Here is a 22,536-nt window from a genome sequence, read left to right on the forward strand (position 1 = left end):
CTGGGAGTATTTGGAAGTCAGAGTTTGGCATTACACAAGGATCGATATTAGCAGCAACATGGAGAATGGGACTCCAACTGTTATTGGCCCCTATCAGATTTTATGAACCTGGAGCATTCCTGCTCCTCCTGGCTCCAAATTCAGGTAAGTAAATGTTAAAAAAAAAAGTCTTAGCTTGAAAGTTGTAGGTGATCCACAGGGCTGGATCCCCTGAGTCAGGCCAGTATAGACTGCCATAGCACAAACTAATATGGAGATGGGACCTCAAGCTAGTGTTAGCACTTTATTTGCCTGTGCTTAAGGCTTCTTGCAGGTGTAGGTAAAGGATGCCTTTCTTTCCTTTCCCAATATGGCCGACAGTGCAGTTCTAGGCAGAAATCTGTGCAAGCTGCCTGTCTGTTATAATGGGAGCTTAGTTCATGGCAGAAACAGGACCATATTTACAGGCCCTTATCTTTCTAAATGATAATGACTCTCTTGTGCCATCTCCAGAAATTTTGCGGCTGTATTGTGAAGCGATGCAGCCCAGTTTTCTGTGGCCTAATCTTTCTACGCTGAGGACAGGCACAGTTCATTATGTCTGTGGCTTGTAATATTGCTGTGTCAACAAAATGAGTATAATCTTTGAGCTGTGGAAAGAGACATCTACTGTTGCATGCTTTCCTTATTCCTCTCTTGCTTTTATTTGAATGTGTTTCTTTGCAAACAATTTAATTATAAAGCAATTTTTCAGTTATTAATTCATACCTTCCATACAGCTTCACAAATGCTTTCTTAGAAAGTACACTATGAATATTGTTTAGCGCTGTGTACAGGATTTTGATAAAACAGTTACAATTGTTATATTCGACAATATAATCTATCTTATGTTAGGAATCTATATTACAACATAGAATTATTACAGTCTTGTGTCTGCTTTTGGCATCCAATATTTTATTAAACTGAAGTGATAAGAAAACAATAACACAATCTGTGTGTGCATGTCATAGTAAACATAACTGCAATTCTCAGCATAAAATAGCAGCCATTATCAAATGAAAAATAAACAGACCTTCATTGAAAGGAATTTGAAGGTGAGAAAAAAAATCTAGTTAGAAATGATTTACATTAGAGTGCCACAGTACTAAAACACTTTAGTCACTATTTTGAAACTCATTCCAAAAGATTCCATAATTCAGCCATGAAATTATAGAATCCTGTAGCGCAGAGGAGGCCATTTGACCCATTGTGCCTGTGCCAGCTCTTTGAAAGGACGATCCAATTAGTCCCACTTCCCTCTTCTTCCCCATAGCCCTGCAATTTTTTCCATTCAAATATTTGATTGACTTTTAAAAGTACTATTGAATCTGCTTCTATCGCTTTCAGCCAGTGCATTCCAGATCATAACTATTCGCTGCATAAAGAACATTTTCTTCCATTCCCCTCTAGTTCTTTTTTCCAATTACCTTAAATCTGTGTCCTCTGGTTACTGACCCACCCAGCAGTGGAAACAGTTTCTCCCTACCTACTCTATCAAAACCCCTCATAATTCTAAAAACCTCCATTATCTCCCCTTCAACTTACCTGCTCTCAGGAGAACAGCCCCAGCTTCCCTCGTCTCCCTCCATGACTCGAGTCCTTCATCTCTTACCATTCTGGTAAATTGCCTCTGCACCCTCTCCAAGGCCTCGACTTTCTTCTTCGAGTGTCATGCCCAGAATTGCCCTTTTTTAACAGCCTGATTTCCTTGTTCTGCCAGCTTCAAAGATTTCTCTGTGTGATCCTCCAGCTCTCCCTGTTCCTCCAGCTTTTTAAAAATTGTATTGTTTAATTTATACTGCCTCACCTAAATTTTCCTTCCAAAATGCATCTCTTCACATTCCTTTGTTAACAAGTTATGTTTTCAAGTTGAGTGGGAATGATATTTGGGCAGTATCTCTAACGGGTGCCTGATTACAGTCCAGTTCTATACACAGGCAGCATGTTGAAAGTCTACTCCAATGTCCATTGTGCGTACTCTATACTGAGGGCTTGCAGTTCCTTTTAACCCAGCGAGGGTAAAATTCAACTTCGAGGGCAAGACAAAACATTTGACATTCGATGTGATCCTCTTTTCTATTGAAGTCAAGTGTAGGACTTATTTTTTGTACTCATTTTGGTTCATACATGAGAATTACAAGAAATAATGGAGTGCACTCAAACTTCTGGGTTAATTATCCAACTTTATTAGGTTTACTCAAAATATATCAAAACACACAATACGAACCTATACTATATATATGAACACTTGGCAATTAAAATAAATTGTTCAAAATATGAAGCAAAATAAATACCTACAGTTACCTGAGAACGGTCAACTTCATGGTGATTGTAGTTCTCTAGTGACTAAGTCACTCCTTCCTGATGGTTGCAAGACCAAAGTTTCTTTCACAGTTTCTTTTATATTTTAATTGTAGGGAGGGACAAGATATTGTTCTGGCAGTGGCTTATAACCCAATTAGTAGTTGTTTTAGGCCAATATACCCGCTCATATGCTGAGCCCTTTGTTTGAAAAAGCCCACCTTGACAGTGTCAATCTTCTTCAAACTTCCTTCAGGCACAGTGGCGCAGTGGTTAGCACCACAGCCTCACAGCTCCAGCGACCCGGGTTCAATTCCGGGTACTGCCTGTGTGGAGTTTGCAAGTTCTCCCTGTGTCTGCGTGGGTTTTCTCCGGGTGCTCCGGTTTCCTCCCACATGCCAAAGACTTGCAGGTTGATAGGTTAATTGGCCATTATAAATTGCCCATAGTATAGGTTGGTGGAAGGGAAATATAGGGACAGGTGGGGATGTGGTAGGAATATGGAATTAGTGTAGGGTTAGTAAAAATGGGTGGTTGATGGTCGGCACAGACTCGGTGGGCCGAAGGGCCTGTTTCAGTGCTGTATCTCTAAACTAAACTAAACTAAACTTCAATCAGTTGGAGGTGCTTGGGGGCAGTTCCTTACCCTCTGATGTACAGCTGGACTTGGCTGTGTTGACATTCTTCAAAACGAGTTTGTGTCTTATCTGGAGTGGTCAGAACTTGTTAATTCTCAAGTTCCGTTAACACATTTCAAAAAAAGATGTTTCATCTCCAAGCAATGGGCTGAAATTTATACGGGCCACGCGTCACGGAGCTGCTGCGATCCTAAACGTGGCGGCTCATTTAAATAGCATGGAGGGGGTGGGCTGTCCATGCCCAGAAATGGCGTCAACTGCATGTGCGCAGGTGCCAATGCCATTTTTAAAGGGCTTCGAGCCCTACCATTCAATTTAAATATTTAAAGAGACATTGAATGAAAAACGTAAAAACATTTGTTTTGCCCTTCTCCCCACCCCCCCCAATAACCATAGAATTAATTAGTTGCCCTCTTCCACCCCCTCCCACAAAACACTTATCTTGTCCACCTGACCCCCAAGTGCATAAACTTAAAACTATAACCCTTTCCACCATCCCCTGCACCAATGATATGACTTTGACCCTGCTCCCCACTCCCTCATTGAGAAGCTTACCCGCTCCCCCCTCCCCACCATTGTTCTGCCTCTGTTCCCCGGATGGGGATCCGAAGGCGCAGGAGTGCCGGCCAACAGCAGGAAGATCGCACCAGGACAGACGGCGGAAACGTAAATATAAATAATTCAGATTTTAATTCATGTAAATACTTAAATGGTAGTCCCGTCTCCGAGCGGCGGTGGGGGGGGGGGGGAACACCACGAGGCCTTGCCGCCACTGGCAATATCGGATCAGGCCCTCCCAACGTCGGGCATTTACCGTCCCCCCCCCCACCCCAGCCACAAACACCGACATCAGGGCATCTGTAAAATTCAGCCCAATATAGCTTTGTTCAATTTGATAGCACTGTCTGGGATAACATGATGACTACATAATGCTACAATTCAGCATGTTTTAGCAGAAACTAGTGGTTTTCCCATCAACCTGTCTTCAGGCTTTCAAGGTATGTTGGTGATTTGGTTCAGCCTGAGTATGAGGTTAATTTATTTTGCAAAAGCATTACAGTCTTACACCAGGCAGAGAGTAAAAGGGACTGTCGACTCATGCCCCTCCCCAGCCCAAATGAAGTCACAAACAGACAGCAGTGATTGGTCCTGGGTGCAGTCATAAATCATGCTGTCAACAATAAGCATCATCTGACAAAGTGGGTCTGCCAACAGTGGACCAGATTAGGACCAGAGAACTCCAATGAATTAACATAGGCTTCCCAAAAGCAATCTTGTGAGCAACAACACAGCAGGTGTAGAACACAGCTTTTACAATAGCGATACAATCTGCTCTACCACAGTGCAATAATGCCATGGAGCAGATCAATGATGTCCCGATTTCCCTACATGTGGCACACACGACCTAGAAAGGCAGCCTTTATTTGTATAAGCCCTCTGCCCTCTCAGGTGAATGTAAAAAAATCCCATGGTACTATTTCAAAGAAGGGTAGTGGAATTCTCCGCAGTGTCCTGTAAAATATTTATCCCTCAATCAACATCAGTAAAACTAAAGCTTCTAAGTTTAGGCCCACTGCATTCAGAAAGTCTGTGAGAATGATTTGTGACATTTTTTGTGAAAGAGTTTGTAATATTTGGATTAATTTTTCAGTGATATTGATATATCTCCAGTATCACTGCTAAAACTAACATGGTACAGATGTATTCTGAGGAAGCAAATGGAGAACAGAAGCTGGAACTTGAGGATTTTGGGGATCTGATGATCATTAAATGATTCTATCAATCCATCTAATTTAGAAAATTTGATTTACCAAATAATGAATTACATTTTGTATGCATTAACTGTAACCAAGGTACAGTGTAAAAGAAATGTGTTGCTTGTTGCCCCATTTCTCTTTCCATTGCAATTATTTCAGTGATTGGATGACGTGTTAGCAGCCAGTGGGCATCTGAGCAGAGGTATGTCTTACGTAATACGATTAGCTCTTTTCTCCCACCACTTTAGCTTGCTACACTCCATCTATGGTCCAATCAAGGACAGAGAGATGAGTGAATGGGAGCTGACACTGGAGCTCAGACTTGTGATCCTCAGAGGGTTCATTGGATTGGTTGAATAACAAATCTGTAAAATCTTAAAGCTTTCCAAATCTGACACTTGCTAATAAGTACAATTTCCTGATGGTCCCTGCTGATGAGATTTGTACTGGGAATATAAAATTTGAAGATTTATCCTAATATTCTGATTTAGTGTAGGGGGTTATCTGCCAGACAGTGCTATACTTGATTTGGAAAACTGGAAGCTGAGATTGAGGGCATAAAATGCAACTATGCCAGGGTTGCAAGATGTATGCTAGTGGATCAAGTGCCCATTAGACACCCTGCCCTGTTCAATCCTCCTTTCAGTTAAGTCAATATAAAGGATGTATAATGAGCAGCCCATCCATAACTGCCCATTCTATGTCACCGCCAGAGTTGATTTTCACCCCCTTGGGTGTCCAAAATGGCAAAAACTGTTTCATTTCCCAGAACTGACATCCCTCGTGTTGGCAGAAATCAGAGCTATATACAGAGAACTGCAGATAAGACTGGAACCAGAGAAACTTTATTAAGGCTCCATTACCATCATATGTCACTGTACCTAGTGAATTTCAGGACAACAGTCTGTCGGGTCTGTGTGCTTCGGAACTGAAAAAAAAAGTCAGCAGTGGCTGTCATACCGTGACTACAACAGAGAAGGATCAGGGTAGTGGAGAGTAGGACCAGTGCACCTCAATGTGGCTCCTTATTTATTCATTGCACAGAAAGGGAATTATAAATTTTTGAAAATATTATCTTTAGACATGTGTGAATCAAAGTGAAATATCTCACAGGAGCTTAAGCATAAAATGTCTCACTTGACAGCCAATTATTTTTCAATTTACAAGTAATACTTGCAAGACAGTATTTAATGCTCATCCCTAGATATTCTGAAGATATGAAGGGGTACATTTTGACTTTGAGTGATTGTGTAAAATGAGTGATCGTGAATAGCAGCCCGTTTCACATCTCTCCTGATTTTTGTTTGCATTAAAGTCAATAGATGTGAATTAGGCTGCTGATTTATTATTACCCGTTATCACACAAAATCAACATCTAACCCGAACAGTCACCCTCATAATGTAGCGTCACTCGGGAGGGTTTAAACTAGTGTGGCAGGAGGGTGGGAACCAGAGCAGTAGGACAGCAGGTGAAATAACTGAGGGGGAACTAGCCAATAAGGCCAGTAAGACTGAGAGGAAGAGCAGGCAGGGAGATGTTGCTGAATACAGCGGGACTGGTGGTCTGAAGTGCATTTGTTTCAATGCGAGAAGTAAAATGGGTAAGGCAGATGAACTTAGAGCTTGGATTAGTACTTGGAACTATGATGTTGTTGCTATTACAGAGACTTGGTTGACGGAAGGACAGGATTGGCAGCTAAACGTTCCGGGATTTAGATGCTTCAAGTGGGATAGAGGGGGGTGTAAAAGGGGTGGGGGAGTTGCATTACTGGTTAAGGAGAATATCACAGCTGTACTGCAGGAGGACTCCTCAGAGGGATCATGCAGCGGGCAATATGTGTAGAGCTCCGGAATAGGAAAGGTGCAGTCACAATGTTGGGGGTTTACTACAGGCCTCCCAACAGCCAGCGGGAGATAGAGAAGCAGATATGTAGACAGATTTTGGAAAGATGTAAAAGCAACAGGGTTGTTGTGGTGGGTGATTTTAACTTCCCCTATATTGACTGGGACTCACTTAGTGCTAGGGGCTTGGATGGGGCAGAATTTGTAAGGAGCATCCAGAAAGGCTTCTTGAAACAATATGTAGATAGTCCAACTAGGGCAGGGGCCGTACTGAACCTGGTACTGGGGAATGAGCCTGGCCAGGTGTTCGAAGTTTCAGTAGGGGCGCATTTCGGGAACAGTGACCATAATTCCGGAAGTTTTAAGGTACTTGTGGATAAGGATAAGAGTAGTCCTCGGCTGAAGGTGCTAAATTGGGGGAAGACTAATTATAACAAAATTAGGCAGGAACTGAAGAATTTAGATTAGGGGCGGCTGTTTGAGGGTAAATCAACATCTGACATGTGGGAGTCTTTCAAACATCAGTTGATTCGAATCCAGGACTGGCATGTTCCTGTGAGGATGAAGGATAAGTTTGGCAGGTTTCGGGAACCTTGGATAACGAGGGATATTGTGAGCCTAGTCAAAAAGAAAAAGGAAGCATTCATAAGGGCCAGAAGGCTGGGAACAGACGAAGCCCTTGAGGAATATAAAGAAAGTAGGAAGGAACTTAAGCAAGGAGTCAGGAGAGCTAAAAGGGGTCATGAAAAGCCATTGGCAAACAGGATTAAGGAGAATCCCAAGGCTTTTTATACGTATATAAGGAGCAAGAGGGTAGCCAGGGAAAGGGTTGGCCCACTCAAGGACAGAGGAGGGAATCTATGTGTGGAGCCAGAGGAAATGGGCGAGGTACTAAATGAGTACTTTGCATCGGTATTCACCAAAGAGAAGGACTTGGTGGATGATGAGTCCAGGCAAGGGAATGGAGATAGTCTCGGTCATGTCGATATCAAAAAGGAGGTGTTGGGCATCTTGAAAAAGATTAAGGTAGATATGTCCCCAGGGCCTGATGGGATCTACCCCAGAATACTGAGGGAGGCAAGGGAAGAAATTGCTGGGGTCTCGACAAAAATATTTGTATCCTTATTGGCTACAGGTGAGGTCCCAGAGGACTGGAGAATAGCCAATGTTGTTCCTTTGTTTAAGAAAGTTAGCAAGGATAATTCAGGAAATTACAGGCCAGTGAGCCTTACGTCAGTGGTAGGGAAATTATTGGAGAGGATTCTTCGGGACAGGATTTACTCCCATTTGGAAACAAATAGATTTATTAATGAGAGGCAGCATGGTTTTGTGAAGGGGAGGTCGTATCTCACTAACTTGATCGAGTTTTTTGAGGAAGTGACGAAGGTGATTGATGAAGGAAGGGCAGTGGATGTTGTCTACATGGACTTCAGTAAAGCCTTTGACAAGGTCCCTCATGGCAGACTGGTACAAAAGGTGAAGTCACACGGGATCAGAGGTAAGCTGGCAGGATGGGTACAGAACTGGCTCGGTCTTAGAAGACAGAGGGTAGCAGTAGAAGGGTGCTTTTCTGAATGGAGGGATGTGACTAGTGTTGTTTCGCAGGGATCAGTGCTGGGACCTTTGCTGTTTTTAATATGTATAAGCGATTTGGAGAAAAGTGTAGCTGGTCTGGTTATTAAGTTTGCGGATGACACAAAGGTTGGTGGAGTTGTGGATATTTATGAGGATTGTCAGAGGATACAGCAGGATATAGATCAGTTGGAGACTTGGGTGGAGAAATGGCAGATGGAGTTTAATCCAGACAAATGTGAGGTAATGCATTTTGGAAGGTCTAATACAGGTGGAAAGTATGCAGTAAATGGCAGAACCCTTAGGAGTATTGATAGGCAGACAGATCTGGGCGTATAGGTCCACAGATCACTGAAAGTGGCAACGCAGGTAGATAAGGTAGTCAAGAAGGTATACGGCATGCTTGCCTTCATCGGTCAGGGCATAGAGTATAAAAATTGGCAAGTCATCCTGCAGCTGAACAGAAACTTAGTTCGGCCACACTTGGAATATTGTGTACAATTCTAGTCGCCACACTACCAGAAGGACGTGGAGGTTTTGGAGAGGGTACAGAAGAGGTTTACCAGGATGATGCCTGGTCTGGAGGGTATTAGCTATGAGGAGAGGTTGGATAAACTCGGATTGTTTTCACTGGAATGACGGAGATGGAGGGGGCGACCTGATAGAGGTTAACAAAGTTATGAGTGGCATGGGCAAAATGGATAGTCAGAAGCTTTTTCCCAGGGTGGAAGAGTCAGTTGCTAGGGGACACAGGTTTAAGGTGTGAGGGGTAAAGTTTAGAGGGGATGTGCGAGGCAAGTTCTTTACACAGAGGGTGGTGAGTGCCTGGAACGTGCTGTTGGGGGAGGTGGTGGAAGCAGGTATGATAGCGACGGTTAAGAGGCATCTTGACAAATGCATAAATAGGATGGGAATCGAGGGATACGATCCCCGGAAGTGCAGAAGGTTTTAGTTTAGACAGGCATCAAGATCGGCGCAGGCTTGGGGGGCCGAATGGCCTGTTCCTGTGCTGTACTGTTCTTTGTTCTTTGTTGGACTGGAGTCACATGTAGGCCTCACCAGGTGGGAGAGGGGGCAAGTTTTCTTCCTTGAAGGACATCCGCAAACCTGCTGGGATTATATGACAACCTGGCAGCTTAAACATATTACACAGATTTTTCCAATTATCGTGCTGATGATCAGCCGTTGAAATGATTAAGTGACCATTGTTGCTGCAGTGGGAAAACTAAAGAAAGAGAGACCTGAATTTTTCTCGTCCCTTTGACAACCACAGGACGTCTCAAAGCGCTTTACAACCAATGAAGTACTTTTGGAGTGTAACCACTGCTGCGATGTGGGAAACACGGCAGGCAATTTTCACACAGCAAGATCCCACAAACAGCAATGTGATAATGAGCAGATAAATCTGTTTTATGAAACAAAGTAATCTATGCCACAAGGTAAAAGGAGAACTGAAATTGAAATATGAACTCATTAACTGTGCTGCCTACTAGAGTTCCCATTGAACTTTTAAAATCATGAGCTCTCAGGAAACAGCTGCCAATATCAACAGCTTTATTGTCACAGTGAAGCTTTGCCAAATACATTACTGCACAAAACAGAAACAAATAACCGAGCTCTATTAATGACCGAGCAGGGACTCGAAAGATTTCAGGCTCACTCCTCAATCTGTACTAATTGGGTTCATTTAAACCTTTCTTAATTTGTTCTTCATAGAATCATACAGCACAGAAGGTGGCCATTTGGCCCATTGTTCCTGTGCTGGTTCTGTAAATGAACCATTCAATTCGTCCCACTGCCACTTCTCTTTCTTCATAGGCCTGCATCTTGATGTGTCTTACTTACTTGGCAGAAAAATGGTGGATTCAGACCAGGCACTCGTTTTGTACATAATCCAACTTTATTCTCCAGTGAAGTCAATGCAAGGAATTGTAACATGGGGGAGAGTATGGGTTTGGTTGAATCCTGGGAAAATGTGAGTGCGTCAGGAAGCAGGCCCAAGTCCACCGACCTCCACATTTAACTCCATCACATTAGGCTGTGAGCACCCATCCCCCTCGGCAGAGTCGGATTGTCAATTTCGGTATGTTAAACTGATCAATTAATGCAATATTAATCTGGCTTTTGTATTTAACTTTGCATCCATGGGTTTCCGGGGCTTCCTGAAACTTACCAGTGAAAGCGCGGTGAATGCACAGCAGAAATTGAGGGAGATGAAGCCATGCCAAGGAAATCTGGCAATGAATACTCAATACTCACAGCTTTCTTACCTGCTTGCATGAAAGGAGTTGTTCGCAGTACATTTGCTGAGAGGTTACTTTTACAATTTTGAAGGTGTCATCCACACTTTGGAGGTTTGTACGTCAGATCTGCGCTTTGGAGCTCTGATCTATCAGATCAGCTTATGTTACTTTTGAGATGAGGCCCAAGATGACAACCAGCAGGAGCAGCACCAGCATTTCACAGTCCTGCAGCTCCACAACAGGGAGGAGATCAGCCAAGTGATGCAGCTCACAGGAGACTAAGCCTGCCACACAAGGTCTACAGGCAGAGGAGAAGCTTCCCCCACATGGCTGAACCAGGAGTAGGCACCAATATGTTGTACTATGGACATTGGACAAAATTGAGAGTCATGAACATGGGGGCAATTAATCTGTGTATAAGTGTATAGCCAATCCAATACCATCAAAGCACAATTTGATTTCTTCCTATTTAGTGAGGTACCTGGCATTGTTGATGATTGCACAAGCAGTCAATGTCTGCCTGCACACTTGATGTAGTGATGCAGAGTATTCCCAATAGATGTCCATCTGTCAAGAGTGAGCTTAATTGCGCTCTCTCTCCCCTCTCTGCGTCTGTCTCTCCCTCTCTCCATGTCTGTCTCACTCTGTCTCTTTCTCTCTCTGTCTCTCTTTATCTTTGTCTCTCCCTCTCTGTCGCTCTCAGTGTGTCTCCCTCTCTCTCCCTCCGTGTCTCTCTCTCTCTCTGTCTCTGAATCTCTCTCTCTCTTCCTCTCTCTGTATGTGTGTCTCCCTCTGTCCCCTTTCTTCTCTCTGAGTCCGCTCCTCTCTGTGTTTCCCCCTCCCTGTGTGTATCCTCCCCCCTCTCTGTACTCCCCCCTCTCTGTAGCCTCTGTGTCCACCCTCTGTGCCCCACCTCTTGTTAACAAACCCAACTGAAAACACTTTTGCCAGCCAGCAACCAAGACTGGGCACGACAGGAAAGTGGTGAAAATAAATAATATTTACGTGTTTCAGATAGACAACAAAAACTTAACAATCTAACATTGTGAAACACACATCCTTCTGCAACTACAAATCTTTACATTTCCTCTTCCTAGCTCTTCTATGTGGTGCAACCCCTGTGGATTCAGCAGAGGTAGAGGAAGGCTGCTCTGATCCCTGATCTAACTGCTGAGATGCTCTTGGCCATTGTTCTTTGGGGTTTGGAGCCTGTGAGGGCCCCGCCAAAGACTGTTCCAGCTGCACCTGTGCAGGGGCAGTCTCAGCCATCGAGAGACAAAGCAGCATGTGGGGCTCTGATTGAGGGCATCGGTGGGGAGGGGGGGAGGGAAATGGGTGAAAAGTGAAAGCACTTTGAGCCAAATTCCCACTTCTATGTCCCCTTTCACCATCATCGCTCTCATGGTCCACCTGTACTTCCCTACTACCAATGAGCTGAAGAACACTTTGCTACGGATCAGTGGGGTGATGAATGGCCAAGTCTGGGGTATCAGTCTTCCTATTTAAAGTGGCATTCAGAGTATGTAAGCCATTGGTGAAGGCCTGCTTGCACTCCTGTGATTGCTGTGTTTGATGCTCCCTGTAGGTGGCCACGCTTTCCTAAGACAAAGGCATCATCACAAAGGCCTGTGACATGGTGCTGCTCATGTTTGAGACAGACTCCCTCCATCTGTCTGCAAGCCTACACAGTGCAGCTGGAGCTCCAGACAGTATGTCGCACATTCTTTACTGCTGCTCCAGCAGTCTCCTGATCATTGACAAAGTACAACATCTACATCCAGCTTAGCAGAGCTTGGAGAGTCTTGTGAACTTCATCGATGATGCTGCTGGAGCAGCAGCAAAGAACGTGCGATGTACTGGTAGGTGTTCCAGTTGCACAGTGCACCCTTGCAGAGAGATCGGAGGAGGCTGTCTCAAGCATGAGCAGGTGATCCTGGACCATCTCCTGTGGGATACCTGAAGATCCTGAGGGAGATTAAAGACATGAATTAGAACTGTCATGTAAGAATGTTTTCAGTAATCATTATGAACATGATCATATTTCACTTGCTGTTGACATCAAGTAAACATGAATAAGTGTTGTATGCCATGTGGTTGTCTGATGTTTGATCCTGTTACTAGGTAGCTAGCAGGGCACCATCTCTGAGAGCCAAGCACACCAAGACTCCACTGTCTCCTGCTCTGCAGCTGTCAGCTGTGAGATGGTTGAAGGGCCACCTCCAGTGCTCGGCCTCTCCTTGGTGTTCTGTACTGTCTTCTCCTGTAAGGAGGAAAAGAAGAAACCTATGAATGTGAATAATGGAATGTGTTGGATATATGGAGAGCATTTGTTGAGGGTGACAATGAGGGAGAGGCAGGACATTGCGTAAAGATGAGGGTGGATGGATAGATGGGGATGTGAAACAGAGAGGGATGGATGTACCTGCAAGGTAAGTTGGTGTGTGGAGTGATGTGCTGGAGTAGGCTTGAGAAGTTAGAGTAAGAGACATGGGTGATGCACACCTCAGAATGTTGGTGAACATGCCAGTGTACTCAATTTTCCTGCCTTGTTTAGGTCATTAAACCGCTTTTGGCATTGAATCCATGAGTGTGGCACCAGACTCCTGCTGCTGACATCCTCTGCTACCTCCAGCCACACCTTCATTATTCCACTGTCAGGCTTCCTCCTCCAATCAGTGGGGAGCCGAATCGCTTTGTGGGCCCTTACAGCCCCAGCATTGCATCCAGTGAGACATCACTAAAACAAGGTGCAGCCTTTGAAAGTCTGGACTTATTCTGCCACTTACTTCTGTTGTGCACCCAATTCCGAACTCCATCACATTGCATATTTGGAGTGTCCCTTTATCTACTGGAGTTGAAATCACATCAGGTGATTATGTATCATGTCTGTTCACGCTAATTGGTCGGGACACCCAGAAATGATATGGTAATGCAATTACTCTAATCTAGTTTGCTCCATATCCTTCTCCTTTCTGTAATGTTAGGAATAAAGGGATTTCCAATATTCAGTACTCCTAATCCACAAATGTACTTCCTGCAGGTCTAACCAGAAAAGGAATAGTGTTGACAGAGCACCAAATGGCTAAAATTATCTGCAGGTAAAGCAGGATAAACCTTCAATTCCCACAAACAAAAGAGTCCTCCTCAATGCAGTATGGGCCTCAGGGATACTACTGCACTGCTCAGATCATTACTTATAGAGTGGAACTTTTATCTTGGCTTGAGTTTGGAGTGGAGGTTGGGGGAAATTGAGCAGGAAGCTTCACCCCTACTTGGCCCCATTGGGGCAAGCTCTCAGTGACTGTTGAAGGGAAATGGCGCATTTATTTTTGATTTTGTTATTGGTAGATTTATGGCAGTAAGCCTCACCGTAGCACTTTACTGAAGTTAAGGCCCCAAGGTTGCCCAGAAGCAGGTGACAAATCAATGGCAAACCCAGCTCTGCTGTCAAATGTACATCAGTCATCTTTCCTTCTATTCTGTTGTGCTTTTTTTCCCAGGTGACAAGGCACCAAGGATACTACTGAGGCCATAAAACTCTTCTGGTGTTTTATTAAATAGTTAATGAATACCAAAGTTACACTTGGTTGAGATTAGCAAACCTCATTAACCCACAAGTGCCACTTCATAACGACCCTGCACATTGAAAATTGCCGTTTTGTTGATATATGGTTTTACCCCCAGGGAATGCACACGTATCCTGCCTGTTATGTTTCATGCACCAGGAACACCAGTTTCGAAATCATTACAACCTGTCAATGGGCTGTTAATGTATTACTAGGATAACATTTCCTCTCTCACATCCATAAATCCCTGAATTGTCTCGCTTTTTCTTTCCTGCATCTGAATACGTCATTCTATTTCATTTAATATGTAGAAGTTATAGGGTAGATATTCCAATCCCTTACACAAGTGTTGGGCGCAAAGGCTTAAAGAAATTGAATAAACCGATCCTCAACTTAGAACTTGCCCAATTCATAAGGCACACAATTTCCCCCTTTGAAATTATACAAGGCAAGACTTACATTAACATTATGTAATTCACAACCTCAGGACATTCCAAAGTGCTTTACAGCCAATTTAATGTTTTTGAAGTACTGATGTGATGTCGGAAACATGGCCAATAATTTGTTGTGTGATTGCCTTTAAGAGTAATGTAATTTTAAGATCTTAGTATGCTAATAAGCTGAGTACCAGGATTCAGTCATGTGACTACATGCCAGTCTCACTCTATAACTGTAACATCAAGAGGCAAGTCATGTAAATAGATAGCTCTGCACTGTATATTCCTGTTAGCTATACATAAACCTGTTTGAGATCTTCAACTGCCTGAACTCCATGCATATCATTTATGTTGCATCAGACAACATAAAAAGCTCCTCATTACATGGTGGCAGCTATGGTGAGCAAACAGAATCCAAGATTGAAGATCACAGGAAAACAGCTTTAAAAACTACCTACAGCTAAAAGAAAGTTTTTTTTTAAGTGGCCCAAACAGAGAAAGAAGAAAACATGTACCTCAAGCTGTAGAAGACACAGCACTGAACAACAGGCTGCAAATCAATCACTGTGATCGGGTGAGTCAGTCTGCCATCAGTAGAGGAACCCCAGTTAAAAAAAAAGCTCTGAAGTGCCTAAGAAACTGATTTTATTTAAAAAAAACTCTATGGCAAAAAAGAAACAGGAAAAACCCAATCCCTAACTCAGGCTGATCGATTGCTTTCAAAGGCTCCTCTAGGCTGTTCAGGTCCGTGCCATTACAGGAGGCGCCCTACAGCAAAAAGCATGGGAATCCTCCATTCTCACAGCTTGCAGCGAGAGCTATAAAAAGAAACCCATTAAACCGTTCCAGCATGAAGAACTTTCACTCACTCAGCCTGAGTTTAAGAAACCTCACAAAACCACTCAAGCATGAAGAATTGCCTATTGAACTGCTATATATACAGACCCTAGCAAAAAGAAAATCACTTGTAATACCTATTGCAAAATGCTATAAACAGACAGTCAAAGTGCTGGAAGCTAGATAAAAAGACAAGCTGTTCCTGTCAATCAAATCAGCCAGTCTAAAGAGTTTTGTTTTAAAGGGAAGACAGTACAGAGTCAGATAACCAGGTCTTAAAGCAAATTTAAAGCAAAAGAACAGCAGAAAGATGGCTACCAATTTTTCCAGCATGAACTGGAAAGCTTTGGATAGCCTATCCAAGTTCAAACTGTTCCAACAAAGAATGCAATTATGCTTTACAGACCAAGTAATTGTAGAACCAGAAAAAAGGTTGTAAAAATAATGATAGCAATTGGAAATGAGAGATTACACAGAATCAATACCTCAGACATATCTGAAGAGAACCAGAAAGATCCCGCAAAGATATGGAAATTACTGGAAGATCAACTCAGATTAAGAGTGAATTTTAGAATTCACCGCTTAGAATTATTGTCCTATTGGCAACAGCCACAGGAATTAATAGACCAGTTCGCCAGTCGATGCCATAGTAAGGGCAATGAGTGCGATTTTTCAGAAGTTGAGCTGTCAGACCGAATAATGGAGTTGATGATTGTATCAACATCCATTGAAGCATTTCAGAAAGACCTTTTAGGGAAAAAGGAAGGTCACAGCATTGATGCACTGCTTAAAGATGGCAGGAAATACAAAGTCATTGTAGCTGGACAAAAGCATCTGCGAACACTAGGTGCAACCAACAGTATCATCACGATAACCAGCTCAAAAAGAGCAATCAAGCTGTGTGGCAAGTGCGGTCTGTACCACTCACAGTGAAATTGCCCTGCATTTCAAGACCTGTGCAGTGCAAAAGGACACTGGGCCCACCAATGAGGAAATCTGGTTCAAAAGACACAGCCAGAAGCCACAGTAGGACACGAGCTTACAGAAGACAGGCGCAGCAACACGGCAACAGCAGCAAAGAAAGCACCAGAGACCTGTATAATCACAAGCTGATACACGGGGTTCACAGCAAAGCAGACCTGAGACAAGACTCAGAGAGAAGTAGTTCACAGACAGAACATGAACAGGCATTCCACATTGTGAATCTGACACATCACATTGATGAAGTCCAACAACTTAAAGCTTTTGCACTATTAACATCACGTGCTCAAAGAAAGCTGGCAAGCATACACTCCAGGTCAAGATTGACACCGGCTCTCATACAAATATCCTACTAGTCTGAATACTCAAAGATATGTACCGGAGTCACTGGAAATCAGTGATACAACCAACAACTGCCAAGTTATCTGCATACAATGGCTCACCCATCCCTTGCAATAGCATATTAACAATGCAATGCAGCTATGGCAAGTCGGCATGACAACCACAAACATTATGCCGAGTAGACATGAGCGGACCAGGAGTGGCAGGACTACCAGTGTGTAAAGACCAAAACATCACAACTATCCACGAGAGCATTGCCAAAGGGAAATCTGCAAGGACCGGAACCTACTTGCAAACTCTGATCAGCATCAAATGGTGTAGTTTGGAAACCGAATAACAGCACAAAAATGCCATGCTGTCATTTTGCTCTCTAGAGAACAGCCAGCACCACAACGAGCCAGAATGGACTGGTACCTCCGTGAGATCAAGTACTCCTCCCCCAACAAGTCCTCAATCTTGAACCCCAAGCTTTCAGACGTGGAGGATGAGGAGAGGCGAAGGACACACAATATCCTGAAGAGGCAGAGGAGGAATGAGTTGAAACATTGTTTGTTGGTTCTTCGAGATGAGATGCCGGAACTTTTCAAGAATGACAAGGCTTCAAATGTGACCATCTTGAGAAAAGCAACAGAGTATGTTAGCAGGATGAAGGCAGAGCCCTCTGCATGCAGAGGGAGAAACTTCAGAAAGAAGTTTTGAAAGAACAGATGAGACGCAAACTCCCCGAGCAAGAGTTGTCAAACCACTGAGATGATATATGGACTTTTGAGTCTCTAGACTTGTAAAGCTCATAATCTCTATCCATGTATAAATAATTTTGATGTTATCTAATTTCATGTGTTTTTGCTTTTAGCATCCGAGACTTTTCTTTGGAAAGAAGGGCAATTACTTTAAGAGTGATACACCTTTAAGATCTTAGTATGCTAATGAGCTGAGTATCAGGATGTAGTCATGTGACTACATGCTGGACTTACTCTGTAACTGTAACAGCAAGAGGCAAGTCATGTAAATAGTTAGCTCTGCACTGTATATACTTGTTAGCTGTTAATAAACCTTTTTGAGATCTTCAACTACCTGACCTCCATGCATCTCATTTATGATGCATCAGACAAGATAAAAAGCTTCTCATTACTAATTGTAGGACTTTGCTGTGTACAAATTTGTAATGTGATAGATGACCAGATAACCTGTTTTTAGAGATGTTGGTTGAGGGATAAATAACAACCAGGACACAAACATAACAAATAGGAGCAGGGGTAGACCATTGACTCTTCAAGCCTGCTCAGCCATACAATAAGATTATGGTTGATCTTCTATTTCAACTCCACCTTCCCGCACTATCCAAATATCCCTTGATTCCCTTAATACCCCAGCTGCGGCCCTCTGGGGTAGAGTATTCCAAAGATTCACAACCCTTTGAGTGAAGAAATGTCTCCCAATCTCAATCCTAAACCCCTTATTCTGAGATAAGAGCAAAATACTGCTGATGCTGGAACTTTGAAATAAGATCAGAAAGTGCCGGAAATACTCAACAGGTCTGGCAGCATCTGTATCGAGATAAACAGAGTTAATGCTTCACGTCTGTGACTCTTCATCAGAACTGGCAAAGGTTAGAAATGTAACAGCCAGATGTCATGGAACAGAATGCAAATAGAGTGCTAAATAGTTGAAGTGAAAGACAAAGCATGAGTCCAGAGAGAGTGCCAAAACATGAAAAACAAGTTTAAGGCTAGCATATGGTAAAAAAAATTAATAATTAAGAAAGGGAACTATATATATATAGTTCCCTTTCTTAATTATTAATTTTTTATATATATATATATATATATATATATATAAGTCATGGAAGTCTTTTTTTGTTTAAAAACTAAAGGGGTTTGTGTGCCTTTAATACTGAGAGTTGTTTGTCCCTCTGGGAACAGTGTGTGCGAGCTGCAAGCCTGTTTTCTAGGCAACGGCAAGAGAGAGAAATCACATCCCATATTGTATCAGTTTTACTGTGTATAAAGACTGGCTAGAACTGGTTTGAAAGTGGCAGAACAACAAAGCATGCTCCTTGAAGGAAGGAAGGAATTCTCTCTCTCAGCAGAAAATCTACATTGGCCTATAGGCTGTGTGTCACCCAAAGAGGAACAAAACCCTGGAAAGGAAAGATTTGCATTGTTGGAGGTAGCAAATTCCTTTTTACTCCTGTCTCTAAGAAGTCTCTGCCTCAGGAGTGATTTTCTGTTTCTGGGACTGCTGGGAACTCAGTAAAGTTTCTACTTTTAGACTGCTCATTCAAAATCTAAATAGACCTGTTGTTATATTCCTTGTTGAAAGATCTGTGTGACACCTGCAGCAGCCGAAGTGCTTGAATGCCTATCCATTATAGACTGTTCATCAAACTCACCTGGAGACCTCGAGTGGCATCTGACTATTTGACTCTGGGACACCTCACCAAACCGAGAACATAACCCACCAAGATTTACAGCCCAGTTGTTTTATCATTCCTAAGAAACAGCTCTAATTTAAAACATCATTTTAGAACCAGTTAACCATTGGTTTTTGAATGTATGTGTGTGTGCATGAGGGTTAGGAGGAATAAGAAGCGATAAAGTCTTTTCAGACATAGATTTACATCAGTAATGTTTAAGATTTTGTTTAAAATAAATAGTTAATTTGTTGTTGTTTAAAGATTCCTGGTTTGGTGTGTTTTAGTCTGGGGGTTAATAAAGTGTTTAATTTGGCTAATTGCTGATAGGTGGGAAACTTTAATAATACGCTGTGACCTGTGGAGTAATGGGACTGAATTGACAGTGCATTACTCCTGCCTCAGTCATAACAATATATATAAATAAATAAAGAATATAAAAAGTAATGGGGTTCATAGTCTGAAATTATTGAACTCAATATTGAGTCCAGAAGGCTGTAAACTGCCTAATCGGAAGATGGGGTGCTGCTCCTCGAGCTTACATTGAGCTTCACTGAAACTCTGCAACAGGCCGAGGACAGAAATGTGGGCATGAGAGCAGGGTGGTGAATTATAATGGCAAGCAACCAGAAGTTCAGTGTTCTGCAAAGCAGTCACTCAATCTGCATTTGGTCTCCCCAATTTGAGGCGACCGCATTGTGAGCAGCGAATACAGTGTACTAAATTGAAAGAAGTACAAGTAAATCGCGCTTCACCTGAAAGGAGTGTATAGGGCCTTGGATGGTGAGGAGAGAGGAGGTAAAAGGGCAAGTATTACACCTCCTGCATTTGCATGGGAAGGTGCGGTGGGAAGGGGACGAGGTGTCAGGGGTGATGGAGGAGTGGACCAGGGTGTCACAGAGGGAACGGTCTCTTTGGAATGCTGACGGGGAAGGGGAGCGGAAGATATGTTTGGTGGTGGCATCAGGCTGGAGGTGGCAAAAATGGCGGAGGATGATCCTTTGGATGTAGAGGCTGGTGGGGTGGAAAGTGAGGACAAGGGGAGCCTGTCGTGGTCCTGGGAGGGAATGGGATGAGGGCAGAAGTGTGGGAAATGGGTAGGACACAGTCAAGGGCCCTGTCAACCAGTGTGTGGGAATCCTCGGTTGAGGAAAAGGGAAGACAAATTAGAAGCGCTGTTGTGGAAGGTTGCATCATCAGAGCAGATGCATCAGAGATGAAGAAACTGGGAGAATGGAATCCTTACAGGAGGCAGGGTCTGAGGAAATATAGTCAAGGTAGCTGTGGGAGTCAGTGGACTTATAATAAATACTAATGGACAGTCTATCCCAGAGATGGAGACTGAGAAGTCGGGGAAGAAGGGAAGGGAAGTGTCAGAGATGGACTATGTGAAGGTGAGAGAAAGATGGAAACTTGAAACAAGTTTTCCAGTTCGGGGTGAGAGCAGGAAGCGGCACCGACACAGTCATCAATGTGCCAGAAAAAGCATTGGGGAAGGGGGGGCCTGAGTAGGACTGGAACAAGGAATATTCGACATACCCCCCACAAAAAGAGAGGCATAACTAGGACACATGCGGGTACGCAAAGCAATACCTTTTACTTGAAGGAAGTGAGTGGAGTTGAAGGAGAAGATGTTCAAAGTGTGAACAAGTTCAGCCAGGCGGAGAAGTGTGGTGGTGGATGGGGACTGGTTGGGCCTCTGTTCAAGGAAGAAGCGGAGAGCCCTAAGACCATTCTGGTGGGGGGTGGAGGTGTAGAGAGATTGGATGTCCATAGTGAAGAGAAGGCGGTTAAGGTGGGAAGAGACTGGGCAAGGGAAGAAAAAGTAGAATCAAGACTGGAAGAATTAAGTTCAATGGTTAAGGAACAGGCTGAAATGGTGGGTCTACCAGAACCGTCCTGTTTGTGGATTTTGGAAAGGAGGTAGAAGCGGGGTGTTTAGGATTGTGGGACTATGAGGTTGGAAGCTGTAGAGGGAAGATCTCCAGAGGAGATGAGGTCAGTGGCTTGATATTCAGTAGTGGGGTCATGGTCCAGGGGGAGGTAGGAAGAAATGTCAGAGAGTTGGTGCTCAGCTTCTGCAAGGTAGAGGTCAGTATGCCAGACAGCAACAGTATCACCCTTGTCAGCAGGTTTGATCACAATGTTGGGGTTGGATCTGAGAGAACGGAGTGCAGCAAGTTCAGAAGGAGACAGGCTTAAGCGAGCGACAGGAGCAGAGAAATTAAGATGGCAGATGTCATGCCAACAATTCTCAATGAAAAGATCGAGTAGATAACAGGCCAGAGGGAGGGGTCCAGGAGGCGGGAGAGTACTGGAGGTGGGTGAATATGTCCGCTGGTCTGGGGGAGGACTTCTGGCCAAAGAAGTGAGCCCGCAGGCGAAGGCAGCAGAAGAGCTCAACATCATACTGAGCACGAAATTCATTGAAGTGGGGGCGAAGGGGATAAAACTGTGTCCGTTGCTAAGTAAACCATTTTTTAACCATGTGATAGTCTTAAACTTGTTTTTCATGTTTTTGCTTTCGGAGAGAGCTGTTCATTATTCTGCCATTAGCACTCTCTCTGAACTCATGCTTTGTCTTTCACTTCAACTATTTAGCACTCTATTTGCATTCTGTTCCATGACATCTGCATTTAATCTCTCCCCCCTCCATCCTATCACAGATCTTCCCTCTTTTTTTCTTCCCCCCCTCCCCCCTTTCACTCCCCCCTTTCACTTGCTCAAAGACTGTTACATTTCCAACCTTTGCCTGTTCTGATGAAGAGTCACAGACCTGAAACATTAACTCTGTTTCTCTCGATACAGATGCTGCCAGACCTGCTGAGTATTTCCGGCACTTTCTGTTCTCAGTTCCCTTACTCTGAGACTGAGTTCTAGATTAGCCAGCCAAGAGGAAATATCCTCTCAGCATCCACCCTGTCAAGCCCTTTAAGAATTTTATCTCTTTCAATGAGATCACAGGCTATATCTCTTTGCAGTACATTTGCATCCTCCTCACAGCTTACTTTCCCACATACCTTTGTATCATCAGCAAACTTGGATACATTACACTTGGTCCCCTAAATCTAATCATTGAGATAGAGGGCTGAGGACCAAGCACTGATACAAAAGCAAAATATTGCAGACGCTGTAAATCTGAAATATTAACAGAAAATGCTGGAAATACTCAGCAGGTCTGGCGGCAGTGTATCTATATTATAGACTATCTATATTATAGGCTCAGTCGCTAGAGTGCAATTTGAACTCATGATCTTCTGATTTAAAGGTGAGAGTGTTATCAACCGAGCATGACACAGATGAACTGTCTTTTGCAAGACAGAGTTACGAGCCTAATGCTGATTTTCTAATGGCAGTCAATCACAGAGTGCTCGGCTGCTTTTAGGAAAGTGGCTTCACAGAAACTACCAGCAGTGCTTTAAAAAGATTTTCCTTGTTGGTCAAATTCCAAACTCATGGCTTGCAGGTTTTCTAAGATCTACAGCTTGCAGCTCTCTCTAGTTTTGCTGACACATCATCAACGAGGATGGGAACAAGCAAGAGGCAAGTGAATGCAAGGCATTAACACAGGGGTAGAAGGCGAGTGTTT

The sequence above is a fragment of the Heterodontus francisci genome, chromosome 11, assembly GCF_036365525.1.
Source record: "Heterodontus francisci isolate sHetFra1 chromosome 11, sHetFra1.hap1, whole genome shotgun sequence".
NCBI classification, from domain to species: Eukaryota; Metazoa; Chordata; class Chondrichthyes; order Heterodontiformes; family Heterodontidae; genus Heterodontus; species Heterodontus francisci.